General features: G+C 37.5%; 1 pseudogene across 1 annotated transcript; it reads right to left on the bottom strand.

Moving 5' to 3' along the window:
• Positions 1-3,440: 3,440 nt before the first annotated feature.
• LOC309978891 (toll-like receptor 8) lies at positions 3,441-4,490 on the bottom strand (annotated as a pseudogene). Its single transcript has one exon. The product of its transcript is annotated as a toll-like receptor 8 (transcript).
• Positions 4,491-7,911: the final 3,421 nt, after the last annotated feature.

Here is a 7,911-nt window from a genome sequence, read left to right as displayed (position 1 = left end):
TGAGGACAGTGGGAAGCTCTTGGTTTGCCTAGTAGTTTAACATTGAGGAAGATTTCAGAGCAAAGAAACCCTAGCATTTCCATGAGAAGATGTTAGGCAGATTTTTAACAGCATCAGGGAGACCTATGTCTGGAGCTTTATGGAAGCAGATCCTGCATACAGTCTTATTGCAGGTCAGAGATCATGAAAAATCAATGAAGTGAATCTCTGTCATGGGCCACATGGCAGATCTTTGCTGTCTCAGGCTTCTCCCCTCCTGCCACCAGGTATCACTCCCTGTCTCCGTCATTACTCAGTTGATGGATCACATCAAGTGGAGTAAAGCTTATCTTCAACAATACATCCCCATGGGTTTTCTCACAGTTCATTCCATGGATAATCATTGAGTGAAATCTTGTATTGTGTAGTTTGTATGATCAAAGCACTGCATATGCTAAATATGCTTTCCTAACCCTCTCTCCTGCTTCCCAACAGACCCCACACTACCAGGAGGGCTGGAGACTTTTACATCACACCTGTGCACACAGCCTGTTTTGAATGGCAGGCCAAATCCATGCCAACTGATCACTTCTACTAATTACTCAAGAAGGAAACTCAAGATGGACTCTGAGCACACAGTCTATTTTATTTTGTTAAATGACAATTGTCAATTCTTCTTTGACTCTGTCATCCATCAACTCTTTCTACCAAGACAGTTGGGCAGGTTCCATAAGCATTTAGAATACATAAGCTCTTTGACCCAGTAATTCCACTTCTAGACCAGTACTTCTCAAACTATCTGGTGAAAGACCAGATTTTTTTTTTTTTTTTTTTTGCAGTACATGGGCCTCTCACTGTTGTGGCCTCTCCCGTTGTGGAACACAGGCTCCGGACGCACAGGCTCAACCACTGCGCCACCAGGGAAGCCCAAGACCAGATTTTTAAAAATGTTCAATGGGTCATTAACCTCTGAACATGGATGTCATATTCATGTCAAATCGATATAAACCTCTCAATTTTTCTATTTATTTCATCAAAACCCAGTAACATCTAATTCAGAAACCAGCATCAATCTGCAGACCATTTTTTAGTACCACTGCTCTAAACAACTTTATTTGATAAACATAGTGTCATGTGAACACAAAGACATAAGTATCATAGAATTGTTGGTAACATCAAAATATTGGAAGCAATAAATGTTCAGCAATAGAAGACCAGAAAAATACCTCATGGTACACTCTTATAAGACAGTACTAAGCCACTATTTAAAAAGAAAAATATACACTCTAAGAAATAAGTGAAAAGAATAAAATGTAGAGCAGTACTGTAAAACTATGCTTCTCTATGGTAAAAGCAATTAATGGCTTAAATATACAAGCTGAAAACTTCTAAGTTGTGGCAGAGACTGCTACCAAATCCCTTCTCCATTTCTGCCACAATTAATTACAGTTCTGTTTTTCATGCCAGTGTCTTCAGTGAGGAATAATTGAGTTTCCAGAGTGAATTTTTTTTTTTTTTTTTTTTTTTTTTTTTTTTTTTTTGCGGTACGCAGGCCTTTCACTGTTGTGGCCTCTCCCGTTGCGGAGCACAGGCTCCAGACACGCAGGCTCAATGGCCGTGGCTCACGGGCCCAGCCGCTCCGCGGCATGTGGGATCTTCCTGGACCGGGGCATGAACCCGTGTCCCCTTCATCGGCAGGCGGACTCTCAATCACTGCGCCGACAAGGAAGCCCAGAACGAACGTTTTTAATTAACCACTGGTTTCACTATCATCACTTTATTAAGATGTCTACTAAGGGATTTTCCTGGTGGCGCAGTAGTTAAGAATCCGCCTGCCAATGCACGGAACATGGGTTCGAGCCCTGGTCCAGTAAGATCCCACATGCCACAGAGCAACTAAGCCCGTGTGCTGCAACTACTGAGCCTGTGCTCTAGAGCCCACAAGCCAAAACTACTGAGCCAGTGTGCTACAACTACTGAAGCCCATGCACTTAGAGCATATGCTCCACAACAGGAGAAGCCACCGTAATGAGAAGTCCACACACCGCGGCAAAGAGTAGCCCTTGCTCACCTCAGCTAGAGAAAGTCCATGCACAGCAACAAAGACCCAACGCAGCCAAAAACAAAAGATGTCTGCTGAGGAGAAGGTAAAAAGACTCTTTACTATTTTCATTAACTTTTGATCCTGTCAACATAACATTGTCAAAGGGCATAGATTCTCAATTACTAATGCTATGGGAAAAAAATCTACATTTACTTGTCATCAACTATCAGGGAACAGAGGAATGAATTTCTGCTAAAGACCAGATTATCAACAGAGATGAGTTTTTACTGCACCTCATATTCTTCTTAATATATCCCCTCATGGAATGATCTAGAGTTTAGATATATGTGTCTCTTGGCTTCAACAACACAATTACAAATATCCTCCTATAAATTTATCATGGTAACAAAACAGTGACACAACTAAAATTTACATTGACAAACTTGCACCAACTGTCATTTTGTCCATATTAAGTAAGACTATGGAACACCATTTTGTTCACTTCCTTAGAAACAAATATTAAAAATAATTCATTGTACAGGGTTACTTGGAAACTATATTTAAGCAAGGAAGATATATGGGAAGTTTGTTTGTTTTTTCCTTCTGAAGGAATTTAATTTTTTTTGTCCTGAGATAATGCCTAGTCATTCTCAGGTAAATTTCATATTAAGCCTCTTTAAAATTCATGTTGTTGTTTGTGGATAGAGGTGCTATAGACAGTGGTGGAGGAACTACAGGGAGTAGAAAGCCCAATAATATTTCATTTGGGAAAATTATGTAAAGAGTCATAAGGAGTAGATATCCTAGTTTTCTGACTCCTGAGCAAAAAGTAAGATTAAGTTAATTTCTGTACTAATAATTATGTTAATGTAAAAATATCATGAAAATTGATTCCATTGTGATTTCTTCCAAAAAACAGAAAAGGAAGTCTCAAAAAATCCAGTAGAAATGAGAATTGTTTTTATATTACAGGTCTGTCTCCTAACTGTATTCTTGTCATATAGTAATTATGAGAACTATACCATTTTTAATCATTAATTTTAAGATTTACAGTAATGGCAATTGACAGATATACTAAAGGATTGTAACTTAGCTGTAACCATTTTAAAAAATAGATAAGAACTAGAAAACACTTTAAAAACTCAGTTCACCTCAGGATTCAAATACTATCTAAATTTTAGAAGTGAAATATTGAAGTCAGTATTTGTAATAAATAACTGTAAAAGACAAACTAATGCAGCACCATTAAAACTATATAGCCATGGGTATATAATAAGTATCAACAGAAAATTAACACATCGAAACTATTCACTAGGAATGTAAAAATGCTCAGATATTGAAAAGAAAGTGTGGTAAGGAGGCTTCTTAAATGTCTCCAGTGTTTCCCACTTCCTTGTGTAAATACAAGCGTATTTATTTATACCCTTGTATAATTCCCTCCTTCAATGTACAGATTGGTATACCATGAGTCATCTGCAGTTAAGACGACATTTTTCAGATTCTGCCAAAACAAGCCTTCCACCTAGGGCTTGTCAGGCCACTGGAGTATGGAGCTCTTGCAGATCCTCTGCCACAGCCTCAAATACAAGTGCTTCAACACTGGCTCCAGCAGAATAAAGACAATCACATCCATATTCTCATCGATTAGCCTCTGCAAGGCCAAGTAGAAAGCTGTTTTAAAGTTCCAGTTTTTGGCATACTTTTTGGTTAGAACAAATATTGTTTTCCTGCTTTGGTTGATGCTCTGCATGAGGTTGTCGATGATGGCGAGTCCCGGGTCCCAATCCCTTTCCTCTAAACAGAGGAGCACATTTTTGTCCTCACTCTCTTCCAGGTGGAAGTGCAGCTCATTGATCACCCAGTCCGTGACAGAGGCATCTTTGGTGTCATAAGAAACGTAAGCATCGTAGAAAGTCTGGGATGTGGAAAGAGACCTGTAGCCTTTTACCTTAGCTAAGCACACATGATAGAGAAACCAAACATCCCAGTAAAACCAATGATGAGCCAGGGCAGCCAGCATAACTGAGATGGTGACAAAAAATGTGAAGAAACAGAATATTGCCACAATGGTATCTGAAACACAAGTTGTGAGCTCTAGACTCACAATACTCTTGCCTTGTTGATCCCCAGGACTGGCGCAAATGATATCTGTCAATCTGGGAATTGTGATGTTCAGATATCCATTCTCAAAAGTCTCCCATGCCACAGGTACAGTCAAAAGGGTTTCTACCTAGTTCTAAAATGGCTAACTTGGTGGTGGTCTTAGTTTCACACGTGGACTTGTTGATCATCTTGAGCTGGTTGGAACTTAAATTGATGTATGTCAGACGCTGGACTCCTAAAGAAAGCTGAATGGCAGGTGGGAAATCCTGTTCTGACTCAGTAGCAGTGTCTCAAGAGAAGATGTGAATTTCGATAGGCTATTAGTTAAAAAGAACAAGCTGTTCTTCCATATAAGTGATAACATAGAGTATCTGTATTTCTTTGTCAGACTTATTTCACTAACACAGTATTCTCTATGTCCATCCACATTGTTGCAAATGGCATTATTTCATTCTCTTTTTATGGCTGAGTAATATTCCATTATATATATGTACCACATCTTCTTTATCCATTAAGTTGTTTTTTGTTGTTGTTGTTCAGGATTTTTTTGTTCACATCTTTATTGGAGTATAAATGCTTTACAATGTTGTGTTAGTTTCTACCGTACAACAAAGGGAATCAGCTATATGTATACATATATCCCTATATCCCCTCCTCATGAGCCTTCTTCCCACCCTCCCTATCCCATCCGTCTAGGTAGTCACAAAGCACCGAGCTGATCCCCCTGTGCTATGCAGCAACTTCCCACTAGCCATCCATTTTACATTTGGCAGTATATATATGTCAATGCTACCCTCTCACTTCATCCCAGCTTCCCCTTCCCCCCCATACCCTCAAGTCCATTCTCTATGTCTGCGTCTTTATTCTTGCCCTAACACTAGGTTCGTCAGTACTGTTTTTTAAATTCCACGTATATTCGTTAGCATACAGTAATTGTTTTTCTCTTTCTGACTCACTTCATTCTGTATGACAGACTCTAGGTCCATCTACCTCACTACAAATAACTCAATTTCATTCCTTTTTATGGCTGAGTAATATTCCATTGTATATATGTGCCACATCTTCTTTGTCCATTCATCTGTTGACAGACATTTAGGTTGCTTCCATGTCCTGGCTGTTATAAATAGTGCTGCAATGAACATTGTGGTACATGACTCTTTTTGAATCATGGTTTTCTCAGGGATAGTGGGATTGCTGGGTCATGTGGCTGTTCTATTCTTAGTTTTTTAGGAACCTCCATACTTTTCTCCATAGTGGCTATATCAATTTACATTCCCACCAACAGTGCAGGAGGGTTCCCTTTTCTCCACACCCTGTCCAGCATTTATTGTTTGTAGATTTTTTGATGATGGTCATTCTGACCAGTGTGAGGTGATACCTCACCATAATTTTGATTTGCACTTCTTTAATGATAGTGATGTTGAGCATATTTTCATGTATTTGTTGGCCATCTGTATGTCTTCCTTGGAGAAATGTCTCTTTAGGTCTTCCACCCCTTTTTTGGATTGGGTTGTCTGTTTTTGTGATATTGAGCTGCATGAGCTGCTTATATATTTTGGAGATGAATCCTTTGTCAGTTGCTTCGTTTGCAAATATTTTCTCCCATTCTGAGGACTGTCTTTTCTCTTGTTTATGGTTTCCTTTGCTGTGAGAAAGATTTTGTTTCATTAGGTCCCATTTGTTTATTTTTGTTTTTATTTCCATTTCTCTAGGAGGAGGGTCAAAAAGATCTTTCTGTGATTTATGTCAGAGTGTTCTGCCTATGTTTTCCTCTAAGAGTTTTATAGTGTCTTGCCTTACATTTAGGTCTTTAATCCATTTTGAGTTTATTTTTTTGTATGGTGTTAGAGCATGTTCTAATTTCATTCTTTTACATGCAGCTGTCCATTTTTCCCAGCACCACTTATTGAAGAGTCTGTCTTTTCCCCATTGTATATACTTGCCTCCTACGTCAAAGATAAGTTGACCATAGGTGTGTCAGTTTATCTCTGGGCTTTCTGTCCTGTTCCATTGATCTATAATTCTGTTTTTATGTCAGTACCATATTGTCTTGATTACTGTAGCTTTTAGTATAGTCTGAAGTCAGGGACCTGATTCCTCCAGCTCCATTTTTCTTTCTTAAAATTGCTTTGGTTATTCAGGGTCTTTTGTGTTTCGATACAAATTGTAAAATTTCTTGTTCAAGTTCTGTGAAAAGTGCCATTGGTAATTTGATAGGGATTACATTGAACCTGTAGATTCCTTTGGATTGTATAGTCATTTTCACAATATTGATTCTTCCAGTCCAGGAGCATGGTATATCTCTCATGTGTTTATGTTATCTTTGATTTTTTGTCAGTATTTCATAGTTTTCTGAGTACAGGTATTTGGTCTCCTTAGGTAGGTTTATTCCTAGGTATTTTGTTCTTTTTATTGCAGTGGTATATGGGATTGTTTCCTTAATTTCTCTTTCTGATCTTTCATTGTTAGTGTATATGAATACCAGAGATTTCTGTGCATTAATTTTGTATACTGCAACCTTACCAAATTCACTGATTAGTTCTAGTAGTTTTCTGGTTACTTCTCTAAGATATTCTATGTATAGTATCATGTCATTTGCAAACAGTGACAGTTTTAGACTTCTTCTTTTCCAATTTGTATTTCATATATTTCTTTTTCTTCTCTGATTGCTGTGGCTAGGACTTCCAATACTATGTTGAATAATGGCAAGGAATGGACATCCTTGTCGTGTTCCTGATCTTAGAGGAAATGCTTTCAGTTTTCACTATTGGGAGTGATGTTTGCTGTGGGTTTGTCATATATGGCATTTATTATGTTGAGGTAGGTTCTCTCTATGCCCACTTTCTGGAGAGTTTTTATCATAAATGGGTGTTGAATTTTGTCAAAAACTTTTCAGCATCTATTGAGATTATCATATGGATTTTATTTTTCAGTTTATTAATATAGTGTATCACATTGATTGATTTGCATATACTGAACAATCCTTGCATCCCTGGGGTAAATCCCACTTGATCATGGTGTATGATCCTTTTAATGTGTTGTTGGATTCTCTTTGCTATATTTTTTTGAGGATTTTTGCATCTATGTTCATCAGTAATATTAGTCTATAATTTTCTTTATTTTGTGATATCTTTGTCTGGTTTTGGTATCAGGGTGATGGCCTAGTAGAATGAGTTTGGGAGTGTTCCTCCCTCTGAAATTTTTTGGAAGAGTTTGGACTTTTGTTTGTTGGAAGATTTTTAATTAGTTTCAATTTTATTACCTGTGATTGGTCTGTTTATGTTTTCTAATTCTTCCTGGTTCAATCTTGGAAGGTTGTACTTTTCCAAGAATTTGTCCATTTCTTCCAGGTTGTCCATTTTATTGACACATAGTTGCTTGTAGTAATCTCTTATGATCTTTTGTATTTCTTCAGTGTCAGTTGTAATCTCTCCTTTGTCATTTCTGATTTTATTGATTTGAGTCCTCTCCCTTTTTTTCTTGATGTGTGCCTAAAGTTTTATCAATTTTATTTATCTTTTCAAAGAACCAGCTTTTAGTTTTATTGATCTTTGCTATTGTTTTCTTTGTTTCTATTTCATTTATTTCTGCTCTGATCTTTATGATTTCTTTCCTTCTACTAACTTTGGGTTTTGTTTGTTCTTCTTCCTCTGGTTCCTTTAGGTGCAAGTTTAGATTGTTTATTTGAAATTTTTCTTGTTTCTTGAGGTGAGCTTGAATTGCCAGGAACTTCCCTCTTAGTACTGCTTTTTCTGTGTCCCAGAAATTTTGGATCATTGTGTTTT

Source organism: Leucopleurus acutus, assembly GCF_964270905.1.
Source record: "Leucopleurus acutus genome assembly, chromosome: Y".
NCBI classification, from domain to species: Eukaryota; Metazoa; Chordata; class Mammalia; order Artiodactyla; family Delphinidae; genus Leucopleurus; species Leucopleurus acutus.
This window is presented reverse-complemented; position numbering and strand designations above follow the sequence as displayed.